Source organism: Vidua macroura, chromosome 15 (assembly GCF_024509145.1).
Source record: "Vidua macroura isolate BioBank_ID:100142 chromosome 15, ASM2450914v1, whole genome shotgun sequence".
Classification (NCBI taxonomy): Eukaryota; Metazoa; Chordata; class Aves; order Passeriformes; family Viduidae; genus Vidua; species Vidua macroura.
In genome coordinates, this window is record NC_071585.1 from 13,477,879 (window position 1) to 13,491,877 (window position 13,999).

General features: G+C 51.7%; 1 long non-coding RNA gene across 1 annotated transcript; it reads right to left on the reverse strand.

Annotated features, from left to right (window-relative positions):
• Positions 1–9,269: 9,269 nt before the first annotated feature.
• LOC128814705 (uncharacterized) lies at positions 9,270–10,175 on the reverse strand. The gene is made up of 3 exons (XR_008439461.1): positions 10,057–10,175; positions 9,563–9,619; positions 9,270–9,405 (listed from the first exon to the last, which is right to left on the reverse strand). It is a non-coding gene; the product is annotated as an uncharacterized LOC128814705 (long non-coding RNA).
• Between the last annotated feature and the right edge of the window lie 3,824 nt (positions 10,176–13,999).

A 13,999-nucleotide genomic window follows, 5' to 3' on the forward strand; every position in this document is an offset into this window, starting at 1 on the left:
TGCGGGCTGCCTGGGGTATCCGAGATGCTGTGGAGCAGGGCTGGGGCACAAGCCCTGGGGGGAACAGGGTGCTCTGTGGTGGGGACAGGAGGGTGGGATGCTGCAGAGTGGCTGGCACAGGATACGTGGGGTCCCTCAGCTCTCTGAGGCTCTCCAGAGTGGGAGTGAGGTGCCGGCTGTTGCGGTGCTGCAGAGCAGGGCGGGCTGGTGAGGCTGGGTTGCACCCGATGCCTCTTTGCATTACCCTCCATGGAAACTCATCACGTCTGGGGGCAAAGGGGCACTCCTCCAATGTGCACGCAAAACTGCATCTCCCTCAGATGCTCTACGTACCCAGAACTGAATGAATTCAAACCCTGTTTGTGGACAATCCCCTTCCCATTCACAGACCCCCAGGATGGGCTCGGTGTCACAAGGGAGATGCATCCCCTCACCACACAGTCATACAGCAAAAAAGCCAGCAGCTCCTGCACAGCAGGTGCCGAGAAAAACAGCTGATATCTGTCACTTCTGGAGCTTAGTAGATCGGAATTTATATAAGGATGATACACATTCCCCAAGGGCTCATTTGTGTGTCCCCAAAAACAACCCAAACCCACGCACACACTGGCAGGGCTGCTCAGGGAGGGAGATCACCAGTAGGACGTCAGTGCTGGTGAAACTCATGACCCACTGAGGGAGTGGCTGGCGGAGGTTTGGGCTGTGGAGCAGGTTTTGTTTCCAAATCTATTGCAATTACATTAAACGGCTCATAAGTGGTTTTAAAAGCTCAACAAAGCATTTGAAATGGCTTGATAGGCTTCATTGCTTTCTCCGTTATCTTTTTAAGTGATCCCTCCAGACTGGAGAAATCTCAGGTGACATTTGGTAACACTGCCCTGAAAAGCTGAGCGTGGCATTAGGCACAGTGGTCACCCTGGGAGCATTGGAGTCTGTCTGGGACTCTGCCCAGCAGGGGACATTTTCCATGTTCCCATCTGCAGGGTCAGTCTTTAGCTCTTCCCTCCCCCCCGCCTCAGCGGACTTTGCACATCCCTTCCCCCAGCAGTTCTCCCATGGGCATTCCTCGGGTGGACAAAGCTCATTCACACCAAACACTCTCCTTTCATGGTTTAGTTGTCACCATGGCTCGTTTTCCCACCAAAACCTGGCTAATGACTAAAAAAAAGATTGCCACCAGGAGGGTTTCACCCTCAAGAAGGGCACGTTCCTGGCTCGTGAGCCATGAAATGAGGGTGATTTTTAGCTACCACAGCCAACATTGCAGCAAAGTGCACAATAACCCGTTTGTGTGGCTCAGCCTGGGAGCAGCAGCCCTTTGCCAGGGGCAGCTGCTCTCAGGTGAGGAGCACAGCATCTTTCATCACCTCAGCCAGTTCCTGTGGGAGACACCAGGTTGTTCACCTGGGACCTGCCTCCTTCTTTCCCTCACCTCCTGATTCACTCCACAACCATGTGTGGGCTCTCCAGCGCCTCACAAGCAGAGCAGAAGTGCTGCTGCTTTGCATAATACAGTTTAAAATCAATCAACCACGACACACGAGGCCATAGCAAACCAGGCTTCATTAGCACCAGTGTGCAAGAACATTTTGTTTTCTTCAATCCGTCCAGAGCTGAGCTGGTTCAGAACTCTGAATGCTTTCTCTTGTCACTGCCCTGTTTGTGCTGACTCAGTACATAACTGAAAAAGAAAAAAAAAAGGCTTTAAATGCTTAATGCTAACCATTCTGCTGGCCAGATGAGAACTTCACGTGTTGCATAACACAGGACAGATCACACTGTGTGGAGGAACTATTTGCAAAGCGCAACTGGATTTTTTTTTTTTTTTTCAGTTTAGAGGTGGGAAATATCCCAGGGTCAGTGTAGGGTGAGGAGTTCCAGGTGTTGCTGCAGCTTCTCCTCTGGCTCCCAGCCACACGTCCGCTTGTGCTTCGGCTCCAGCACAGCCTCATTAATGTGGTCCAGACTGCTGACAGCCCAACACTGGGATCAGGGATTGCACGCCAGCTGTGTTTGCTCACTTTTAGTGCATAAATATTTGTTGCAAGCATTGACACTTGTTTTTGACACATTAGGGTTTAAGGAGTGGCTCTGAGGTGACAGCACCTTCCCAGTGTTGCCTTTTTTTGTTCAGAGAGGAGGCCTGCGTGCTCCTGAGGGTGTCTTCAAAGGCACCACAAGCACTTGTAAACAGGAACATGTACCCTGAATGTCATGACCCCTTTTCCACACTGCTATCCCTGCTCTACCCACCAGCTTCCTCCAGCACCATCAGACCTGAAAGTCCTGTTGCACAGAGGTGAAACAAGTTCTCCCATTTCTAAACCCACACAAGGAGGAAAGCGTCAGAACCCCAGCCAAGGAGGGGGAGTGTTGCTATCAACAAGGGCCAACACTGGGCTCACAGTGGCATGTCCAAGTGCCAGGCAGCCTGCTGGGTGATCAGGCAAAGATCCTCAGCACCTGTGCAGGCACACTTGTGCCCCAGCAGTGCTGCACCTGGATCCTGCCTGTCTGAAAGCCTTGAGAGTTGGCCTAAGGAATTATTTTTACACCTCAGTACATGCCTGTAACATGCAGGGAATTATTTGCATCATCCCCCCTTCCCCTCCCCACCCCCTCCCCAAACCTGTCAACAAACACATCAGCTTCCTGGAAATTTTTCTTTCATTCTTTCCATCATAGTATTTCTAGATCCAGGATGTTATTCAAGCACCACGTTTCCCCATTTGCTACATGTGGTTCAAAGCCTTTCCTGGGAAGTGGAGCAAAAGCAAGTGGAAGCAGGTGGTGTGGGAGACTCTTCGTCCTGAGCTCATCTTTTATAACCTGCATCTTTGCTCTCAGGTCTCTGTGTGCAGTTGGGGGAGCTACTGCTGGTTTTCTCTTGGCAGAGGCAGGCAGATTGCCACAGTGCTCCGTGAGGTTTGGGATTCGAGTTCTGCGCTGTGCTGACCAGGCACTGGGCAGGAAGCAATCATATAAATTACGTGGTATTGTTCCCAAGTCCTGAAACTCTGCTGCTTGAGTGCTCACAGGAGTCCTGACTCTCAGTACAGAGGATCAGATGTAAACAGGGTCAGGGGATTAAGAAGACTTTAATATTTTTTCCTTCTGACTCATACAGGCTTTGCCTGAGGCAGCATCATTCCTAGCGAAAGGAGCTGACTTTCACATGGATTGGTGGGACAGAGAGCTGCAAGTTACATTGTTCATGTAACTAGGCTTATGCCTGAACTTCTGGAAACTGGAGAGTCACAGCGGGACAGCCCAGATTCATATCTGGCTCTTTAGTCTCTCGAGCCAAACATCTTGGCAAAGAGGTTGGCAGAACATTATCAGTCAGCCTTGGAAGCAAGTCCCACATAAAATAGATGGAGATGTCTTTTCACAGTATGGGCAGTCATGTACAAACCACATACCCCTGAGGAGAGAATACAAAACCCGATCAGAACTGTCCCCATTATCCTGGGGAGGAGCCCTGGGATGGGTAACAAGACCATGGGCTGTGGTGCAGGGTGCTGTAAGCTTGCCTCGATGTCTTGCAATTGTTTTATTGGTATTTTTATTGAAGCTGAAGATCCTCCATCTATAGGAGCTCCCAAGGAGGAGCCTGAAGTCAGCAGCGCTTGTTCAGCACCACCTAAACCACCCAAACTATGTTATGGATAATGTAACAAAGTGATTAAGGAGGAAAAGTCATAACAAGACAACTCCCTGAGGACACCTCTACACTGTACCACTTCCAAGAAGATTGATGTCCAGAGGGAGCTGCATCCCCATGGGCCAGACCTGGAGGTCACATCAGCCTCTTAATCTTCTGGATGGGGAGAGCAGATTTGTAATCAGCCTTTACTGCAGGGCAGACAGAAGCTGCCCACTTCACAAGCTGCTGTGTGTCTGTGGCCCGGGTGACGCCGTGGTGGCCCGCCGCTGCAGCTGGGGACTCGCCAGCTGCCCTGCCCCACTCTCTCACCAGCTCTCGTGGCCTTGGCTCCTTGCCTCAGCAAGAAGTGAGTACGTGCCGCCTCCCTCAGTTCTTCCTTTTTCCACTTTTCCTGTGCAGCTCCCACCCACCTGACAGAGATGCCAGCAGGGCTGGCGGGCACCCAGCACTGCCTTTTCACTTTGCCAGAGGAGGCTGCAAGTGGCAGCGGGTGGGCTCTGCAGTTGGCACAGCCTGCTCTGCAGGAACGCCTCTGGGCTGCCAGGCCAGATCCAGGGGCTGACTTCCTCATCCTCTGCCCTGGTCCTTGTTCCTTCAGCTCCAGCATCTCCACCACCCCTATGTGTCCTTGGTGAGGACAGAAGAGCTCTTGCAAAGCCCAATTCCATCCAAAAGCTGTGTCTGACCATGTGGAGAAGGAAGTACCTTGAAGTCTCGGGGAGAAATGCAGAGGGCTCTCAGGGTCTCCCTGCAGTTTCCCTTCTCCTCAGCCAGACAGAAAGAAGCCCTAAACACACTCTGGGCTGGATTTCAGGCAGGATGAGCAGGCCTGTGTCTCTCCCACAGTTACAAATAGCTGCCTGTGGGCCCCTGGCCTGTTTGCAGCAGTGGTGGCCTGGGCAGAGCTTTCTGCTCAAGGAGCAGACAAATATTTCTGTGTGTGCCTTCTTGTTCCACGAGCTGGCTGGCCTCCACCTCTGCTGCACTTTGAACAGCAGGTGAATCATGTTTGGGTAAGCCCGTCACCAGCTCCTCCTTTCATAACGCACAGACGTCATGGCTTTTAAAGAGGTCAAGCTGTTAGTGCTTGGAGCATTTGTCACCCAGAAACCTGTCCTGGTGAATCTGCCAGAGCAAATTGAAGGTTTTCCTTCGCAAGAAGCCTGGCACCATTCCACTGCGGGTTTTAGGAAGCTATTGCAGGAAGGTTTGGGGAATAAGGAGCCTGCTCTGCTCTTCTGAAAGAGCAAATACAGAATCCTAGAGAGGTTTGCAAGGGAGGGAAAGGTGCTGGGAAAGATGTGTATCCTTAGCATTATTTTTATGAAAATGAATCCCATTAATAAAGCTTTGCTATAACTTTTAGCTGCTAATTAACATAGCAAAGAGTCTTAGTTTACAGATATTCAGAATGAAGGGATAAGTTGTAGAAGGATGCAGCGCAGAGAGGAGCAAGTCTGAGTTCTCTGTGGGGTGCAGGAGCAGGTATTTCACCTTCCAAAACAGCCTTCACTTGTATGACTCCAGTTCCATTTGAATTTTGCTTTTCTTTTATTCAGTTCAAAAATAGAAGAGTGGTTTCATAGGAAACCTCTGCCCAGCACTCTGCAGAGATTAGCAGATCATAAGCAGGGCTGCAGGAACCAGCTTTTTGGGGAAAGTGAGGATTTTTAACTTTTCCCGTTTTTTAGTGGAATGAAAAAGCAGCTTGAAATTTTCCATGAAGAAGGTCACTTGGGAACAGAGGAAAGATTTCTTTTTGATCTCTACCTTAGAGAGCCTTGTTTCCCTAATAGGACACTATATAATAAAGCCCCTAGATGCAAGATGAAAAGTCTCATCACAAAAGAAAGGCCCAGCCTTTCTGTTCTGAAATTTTTGGCATTTAGAAAAATGCCTTTATCTGGGGGCATCTCTGTGTGAAATGGTATAGGAAACAATTCTTTCTCCACATCTAAATTCTCTTGGCACCTCTTGGCACCCCAGACAGCCACATGATGTACAGGATCCCTGCAGGCACCCCCAGATGCTGTGAGCAGGGGCAGCACAACCCCTCTTGCTCCCCGAGGACCAGCCAAAGTTATTATACAAATTTGTGTAAACAAGACTTGCTTAAGTAACTCCACGGCTGCCAGTTCCTCTCGCTGGTCTTCTTTTCCTACTCCACCCCTCCAGAGCCTGGTGTGATGGGCATTTGGCCCAGCTCTGTGCTCCATGCTCCTCTCCCAGCCAGCTGAAGACACAGCAGCTCCAAGGAACCCCTGGCTGAACCTTGCAGATGCAAAGCAAGGGAGGTGGTTCAAACACGCCGGTGAAGTCAGACCTCAGGCCCAGCAGCGCTTGGGCAACTGCTGGCTGGCACGTCTGCAGGCAAACACTCATCCCAGCACACCGAGGTCATGCTGGGGGACATGTCCCTCAGGACAGCTGCTGAACTGAAGGTCCTCAGCATCCCCAAAAGCTCCACCTGCCTTTTGCCTCCTCCTCTAAGTGTTTTTAGAGCCATGATCCCCGTGACTGGCACGAATGTTTGTGCTGTATGCCCATTCACGTCACCTGGCTTCAAGGCAGGGTTGAGATGCAACGAGGAATTAGGGACACTGGGGAACTTGAAATGGTTTCCACCTCCACAGCTTTCTGGGCAAACTCGGCCAGTTCTATGAAGGTAGGACAAGGGAGCAGAGGGGAGAGAGCTAAGTGCAGGGCAAGGTGCTGAAGACAGGATGGAGAAGCTCAGCTGCTGGAGGAGACAGCTGGATGTTCACACAGCCAGTCCCTGGGTGTGTTTTGTTCTTTGCCCTTGTGCCACGGGGATCTGGCTGCACAAGCTGGATTTGCAGAGAGCTTGGTGCAGTGGCCTGAAGCAGGGACTGTAAAACACGAGCAGCAAACAGGAAGATTTCACCTGGTTTGGTGCTCACCATCACCCAGCACTGCAGGGAGTGCCCAGCGCTGGCCCTGAGCACTTGAAGATGCTGAGATTTGGGGCAGTGTGAGGACATGGCTGTGGGGTCAGCTGCAGACAGACATTTGCAGGCTCCACACATTTTGGGAGTTGAAGCACGAGGCACAGAGGACAATTTCAGGGCTTTTAGATTAAATACCTGACAGCTGGAAAGCAGAATCGCACTCCAGTGAGATGCAGCACCTCTCAGCTCCAACTGAGCATCTAGGGGCAGGCTTCACCTCAGAGTCTGGCACACCATACTTGAAAGGTTTCCAACCTTTATCTTGAAAAACAAAGGCAAGGCCTCTCCTTTTCATGTCCAAACATAGAATTTATTCCAAGATATTCCCATCCTTTAGTAGCATGGCCTGAGGGGACTGTAAAATCCTGCAACTCCTTCTAACTATTTGGAAGTAGCTTGTGTCTTGTGCAAGAGTCCTGTGTACTTGCACAGAGGGAAAAGTAAAATATGTAAAATAAACCCACACAGGATTATTTTACAGTAACGCACCCAAGGGTTCATGAAACAATAAGGCAGTTAAAATCTATCCTTTCCTGCTGAAGCCAAACCAGCTCACTGAAACCCAGTTTAGCTTTTGGGGTTGTTTGTTTTTCCCATCTTCATGTTTTCCCTTTAATCTTTGTGCTGGATAATTAAGACAACATTCCTCAGCATCTTTCCTGCTGCTTGTTGTGTTTATACAAGAGCCAGCTGCATTTGTTCCACGGAAAGAACATCCAAAGCCACATTCTGTGGTTTCAAGTAAAATCCTCCGCAGTGTTGACTTTTAATCTTGGGTTTGCCTGAAATCTGCATTACTCAAGAAAATACTAATAAAAATAGACTCCTTAAGGAAAACAAAACAAGGCAGCAACACAGCTGGGAGAGCTTATGCTCAAGTTTGCATTTAAGTTTTTTGATTATGAGACTTCTGGGCTTGTCCTAATACTGCCGGCAGCAGCAGTGGGTCGGGGTGCTGGCCTTGTGTCCCTCTCTGAGGTCCCCTTTGCTGCCGGCTGGACCCTGCCAGCATCCAGGGCCCACGGAGCGCTCCCTGTTCCCGGAGCTCTCCCCGCTCCTGGAGCTCTCCCTGTCCCCGGAGCTCTCCCTACCCCCAGAGCTCTCTCCCTGTCCCCGGAGCGCTCCTTGTTCCTGGAGCGCTTCCTGTCCCCGGAGCTCTCCCTGTCCCCGGAGCTCTCTCCCTGTCCCCGATGCTCTCTCACTGTCCCCGATGCTCTCTTCCCTGTCCCCGATGCTCTCTCCCTGTCCCCGATGCTCTCTTCCCTGTCCCCGATGCTCTCACTGTCTCCGATGCTCTCTCACTGTCCCCGATGCTCTCTTCCCTGTCCCCGATGCTCTCTCACTGTCCCCGATGCTCTCTTCCCTGTCCCCGATGCTCTCACTGTCTCCGATGCTCTCTCACTGTCCCCGATGCTCTCTTCCCTGTCCCCGATGCTCTCACTGTCCCCGATGCTCTCTCACTGTCCCCGATGCTCTCACTGTCCCCGATGCTCTCTCACTGTCCCCGATGCTCTCTTCCCTGTCCCCGATGCTCTCCCTGTCCCCGATGTTCTCTCCCTGTCCCCAATGTTCTCTCACTGTCCCCGATGCTCTCTCACTGTCCCCGATGCTCTCACTGTCCCCGATGCTCTCTCACTGTCCCCGATGCTCTCCCTGTCCCCGATGCTCTCTCACTGTCCCCGATGCTCTCTTCCCTGTCCCCGATGCTCTCCCTGTCCCCGATGTTCTCACTGTCCCCGATGCTCTCTCACTGTCCCCGATGCTCTCACTGTCCCCGATGCTCTCACTGTCCCCGATGCTCTCTCACTGTCTCCGATGCTCTCCCTGTCCCCGATGCTCTCCCTGTCCCCGATGCTCTCTCACTGTCTCCGATGCTCTCCCTGTCCCCGATGCTCTCCCTGTCCCCGATGCTCTCTCACTGTCCCCGATGTTCTCTCACTGTCCCCGATGCTCTCTCCCTGCTCCCTATGCTCTCATTGTCCCCGATGCTCTCCCTGTCCCCGATGCTCTCCCTGCCCCTGGAGCGCTTCGGAGCCTTACAAAACAGCCGAGCGGTTATGAAACCCATGGCCCCGCTGCCAGACGTCTCATTCCCGGTAGATGGCGGTGCCAGCTCATTTTTCCTAATTTTTCCCACTTATTCTTTTCCTGGCGCCGCGCCCGATGCCAGCCCTTGGCGGCTGCGGCGGGGCTGGGGATGAACAGGCTGCTGACCCCTGCGCTGGGGTCAGCGCTGCAAAAAGAGAGAGGTTTGTCAGGGTTTTTCCTCCTATAACTGCTTTTCGTTTGTTTTTGATAAATTTGAAATCAGTTTTAACAGCTCAGCACAGCTCCAGGCGTCTGTCCCTGCTCACGTTGCTCCATCCCACGACAAACAGCGTGGAGGGCACAGGGAGGATGTTGGTGATGCCAAATCTGGAGGGACTCTGCAGAGCCAGGCAGACAAAGCCCCTGCATTTCTCTCCAGACTCTGTCACGGTCTTGTACAAAATCTGCTCACCCAGGTCCCAGCTTCCCACCTATTATTGCCTTTCCTTGAGTGTTTCCTTTTGCAGAGGGGCAGATAGAACTGGGTAGGCAGTGTGACTGGGTGAATAAATAGCATTTCTCTTTGGAGATCACAATATCTTTATTTGGCTAAGAGTGGCCCAGTCGCCCTCCAGCCCAAGCTGCTATTTGCATCTCCACCTCCTTGGCGTGTGCTGCTGCTCCAGCACGGAAAGACTAATCCTTGTCTTCCTTCTCATCATCCTTGGCAACGCCTTGGTCCTGGAACAGAAATAAAAGGGACAGCATGTGAGGGGAGTGCTGTGTGTCCCATCCCAGGTATTTGGTAGCATCCATACTAGGGTTTATAGGTGCAAACCCCATAGGGTTGGGGTGCAAGGGGGAGCCAGGCCCCAGCACGGAGCTGGGGTGAGGTTACCTCCTCCAAGTCACTGTCAGAGCTGCTGCTGCTCCTGTCCTCTTCCCCATCTCCCTGCTGGGGTGAAGAGAGAGGGACAAGCATCACTGGGAGCCCTGGCAGTTCAGAGTCAGGAGTCAGAGAGACTCCTGGTCCTGTGGGTATGCAGAGCCAGGCTTGGCACCACTGGTGCTGCAATGGAACCACGTGTGGCCATGGCACCACAGAGCTCTCCAGAGCCAAGGACAAGGATTGCACGGTGTGTGCAGTGCAGGCAGCATCGCTGTCCAGACCAGCATCCCATTTGGAGAGAAAAAGGAGGGAGATCTAACTAGGAATGTTGGGAGCAAAGAGACAGCTGTCTCTTCCTGGAAAAGCCATGGACACTGTGATTTCTAGGCTGTGGGCAGCATAGCTCCATCTACTACAGGTGTGGGTTTGCCATGGGTCAGATGAGCCTTCCCTTTACAGCCAGGATGTAAATGGTTCTGCAGAAAACTCCATCATTCCCCTACCTTTTCTTCTTCCTTCTTCCTCCTCTTCTGCTTCTCCTTCTCTTTTTCTCCCTCAGTCTTTTCCTTCTCCTTTTCTTCCTTCTCTTTTTTGTCCTCCTCTCTCTCCTTATCTTCCCGTCCAAACCCTACAGCAGGGCACAGAAGAAGATTCATTGCCAGTGTGGAGCACCCAGCACACACAAACCCTGCAGGTGCCCCTGGGCCCACACCAAACACTCACATTTCAGGATTGTCGACATGTCACCAAAGCCAAAGAGCTCTGGGGCACGAGACAGGCACACCTATGGAACAGAGAGGACCTGAAGGAGCAACAAGAGAGTGGAGGAAGGTGAGTTTTTCAGGGATGAAAACACCTCCCTGGAACATGCACTTTTCACAGAGGCCCTCTGTAATTCCTACCCCCCAAAACAGCAGGGACAATCTGTGAACGACACAAAAACCAAAAGAACCAGACTTTGTGCCCACCCAGGCAGCCCCCTCTACCCGGGAAAGCAAGCAAGTGCAGAGGGATGGAGGCAGAGAAATCTCAGGGCAAATGTGCAGGGAGATGTCATAACCTCCCACCATGAGCAGGTGCAAATTACAGAAGTATTTCAAATTAAATGAGGAAGAAACAATAAAGAGCAGGCTTCTAGGAATCCCCAGCAGAAAGGACACCTTCCCTGAGGGACAGGGTGATGGCAGAGAGGGAGATGGAGACAGCAGCGAGCAGAGAAGAAGCCAAAAGCAAGGGTAAGAAAATTCCCAAGCATTGATTAGGTGCCTGAAAGGTGACAGATGAAAAGAAAGGAAAGGAAACAGCTTGCTTTAAAAATAGGAGGCCCAAACAAAGCCTAAGAAATAGCCTGGGCAGGTCAAATCCTCCCTCTCATACACAAATAGGGCAGCAGGGGTGAGGGGATCAGGTCCCTTCTGCTCACTGGGAAGAGCAGATCTGCCCCTGTGGCAGCAGGTAATTAGGAAATAGTTTCTCTTCCAGCAAGTGTTGTGGGGAGGCAGAATATTAATGCTTCCTTTTAATGGTTTTTCACCACAAAATGACATCATCTGGTTGGTGTTATTGGCCCTTCTAAAGGAGCCAATTGCAGCCTCTGAGCCAATAACATTGATTTGTATTTTCTAGGAAGGTTTTTAAACCTCCAGGATGCTGCAGGGGAGCAGGAAGCAGTGGGTTTTGGGGTGGCACAGGGGGAGAGGGAGTTTGGATGGGAAGGAAAGGAGTGTGAGAAGTGACTGATAGAAGATGTAATCAGTGCAAAGTTAAAATCTAATTAAAAATGAACAGCAATCTAATTCATCTCCGTAATTAAGAAGTGCAACTACTAATTGAAAATAATCACATTTTAATCTAAAATCGTTAAAAATAATCAAACATTAACAAAAGAAAAGGCAGCCCTGGGAAGGAATAGGAGAAGGTGCAGGTGATGCTCTGGCCCCAGGTCCTGCTCACCAAAGCTGCCCCATGGCTCCCATGGTGTGCCCAGCCCCGAATCCATGAGGATTCACCTGCCTTGTGCCTTCACTGCCAGAGGGGAGCAGTTAGGGAAGGCACAAGGTACAGATGGGTACAGATAGGGAAGGCACAGAGGTGGACATCGAGCTTTGCACTAGGAGATGGACAACCAGACCAAAGTCCAGCAGCCAGGGCTGGGAAGGGATAGCTCCACCCCAACCCATGCCAAGAAATGCTTCTATGGGGGGTTAAACCTTTAACCCTGCTGGGGACCTGCAGGACCAACCCTGCTGATTTGCAAGAGATGGGGCGGGCTCTGACAAGCTCCTGTCTGGGGGTGCCACCCAGCACCCAGTGCAGCCCCTGCCGTGGGTGCTGGCTCCTGATGGCTGCCAATGCTCAGCTTTTTCCCTTTTCACCCCACTCCCAACCAGCAGATCTGGTTTTGCCTGTTCCTCTGGAGCCTGGCATTTCACGCAGGCAGGTTTGCCTGCCCCAGATGAGCTGGTTTCCTAAAGCCCAGGCAGACAAACCAGCAAAACCCAGAGAGCAGCTGATGGTCCCCACGGAGCAGCTGCAATTGTCCATCGCCAAGCTGGGCATGAGGTGCAGTTGGATCAGACCTCTGGCTAACGGGGCAAACCTGTGCATTCACACCCTTCTAGAAGAAGCCTGAGAGGCCTTACCACCCCCCCCCCCCCCCCAGGTACAACAGGCTCACAGTGAGCCCACTCCCACCTCAGCCAGGGGACTGAAGTCCTTCCCACAAAGCTCAGGCCCCCATTGCTATCCCCAAGACCACATGGAGCATGAGCTGTCCCAGGGATGCTCCTGCTGCACCCTCATTCACCCTGCTGTCTTGCTCTGCTTCTCCAGCCTCTAAAATACACAGGTGAGTCTGTAAATTCCCTGGATGGCATAAGGGAGAAAGGGAAGAGCCTTACCTGGAGCTGAAAAAGAACTGATCTCCTCGATGGCTGGCTGGCAGCAACCAGGGCTCCAGGTATTTGAGTGTTGCGGTCTCCTCCCCAGTCCCACTTTTGGAGCAGAAAAACTGGCTCTGCCATCCGTCATGGACAGCACATGACACCGGAAACGTGACCAGTCCCACTGGTACCCACAGGAGGCATTGCCTCCAGCACAGGCAGGAGCAGAAAGACCTTTTGCAAGCAAGTCAGGGCAGCTCTGGAGGCTGCAGACATCCATGGGAACCAGGGTGAGAGCACTGGGGACACAGTCTGGGAACATGCTATGGTCAGGACCCTGCTGGAAGTACAGAAAAGGGGCTTTGGGAGATGCCTACTGTGGGTGGGAGGTGTCAGGCAGCTCCAGGAGGTCCAGGCAAGGCTGGACCAGGCAGAGCTCAGCATTCCCAGCTCCCTCCAAAGCTTGTCCTTGCTGCTGGCTTTCACTCCAACCTATCATTAAGTAAATACCTGTCAGCAGAGAGCAGTTACCAGCACATCTAAATACTTGCATAATGTGCCTTCCCTCTAATGCAATGCCCTCATTTCTAACAGCACCAGTAAGGGATAATAACAGTAACAATAGTGTCAGAAAGGGCTTGTGTACCCAGCTAATTTGTTTTCCACCTCTAATAAAAGGAATTAGCTCTCCCATAAGATTTGTCCCATTTAACGCCTTCAACTCTACAACAAAGTTGCTCCCACAATCATTTCACTTTCATTTTCAGTAATTGCAGGGTGTGTGGAGCCCCCACCGACAGAGTGAACTAACTCTGGGCAACCCATGCAGGGAGCAAGCAGCTCTGCAGGAGTCACTTGTCCCAAAAACCTGGCTATTTCTGCCCCAGACCTGCTCCACCTCAGCCTGCACTGGGCCCAAACCCAGAGCAAGGCAAGTCTAGGTCAGAAATGAGGGACGGGTTTCAACATGCAGGGCAGATAAACCCTGGAGCAGCTCAGCCAAGCTGGTAGCAGAGTCTCTGTTGTTGCCCAGTTTACAATCAGTAGCTCTGGTCTCTTACAGAGATGCTACAGCTCGCACACAAATCACTCAGGGAACTCCTGCTGCCAGCACTTGGTCTTGGGATAAATGCTAGCAGCAGTCCCATCTGTGCCAGCCTCTGAGTCAGACCCTTTAATCTGTGCTGTGGGTGACCTGGGACAGGTGTCCCTTTAGTCAGGGCCACCAGTGGCAGCATAGCTGCTGCTTCTTCCACATCAGGACAACTGCCAGGGGGTCTGCTGCTACTGACCATGCGTGTTTTAATAATGGAAATGGAGTTCCTGGGAAGGTGGTTGGCAAGGTCTGGGAGCACATCCCAAAGCCCATTGGGAAGCCCAAGCCTTTTTTATGTTTTGAACCTTTCCACAGCAGCTGCCAGGAAGCAGCTTTTACAGCTGCAACTAAATCACTCCAAAGGAAAGAAAACAATTGTGGAAGGCTTTTTTTTTTCCCCCTCCGAGTCACTGCCAGCATCTTAGCTGACTCTTATCTATTCTCAGCCACCTCTCACCTCCCCAAACA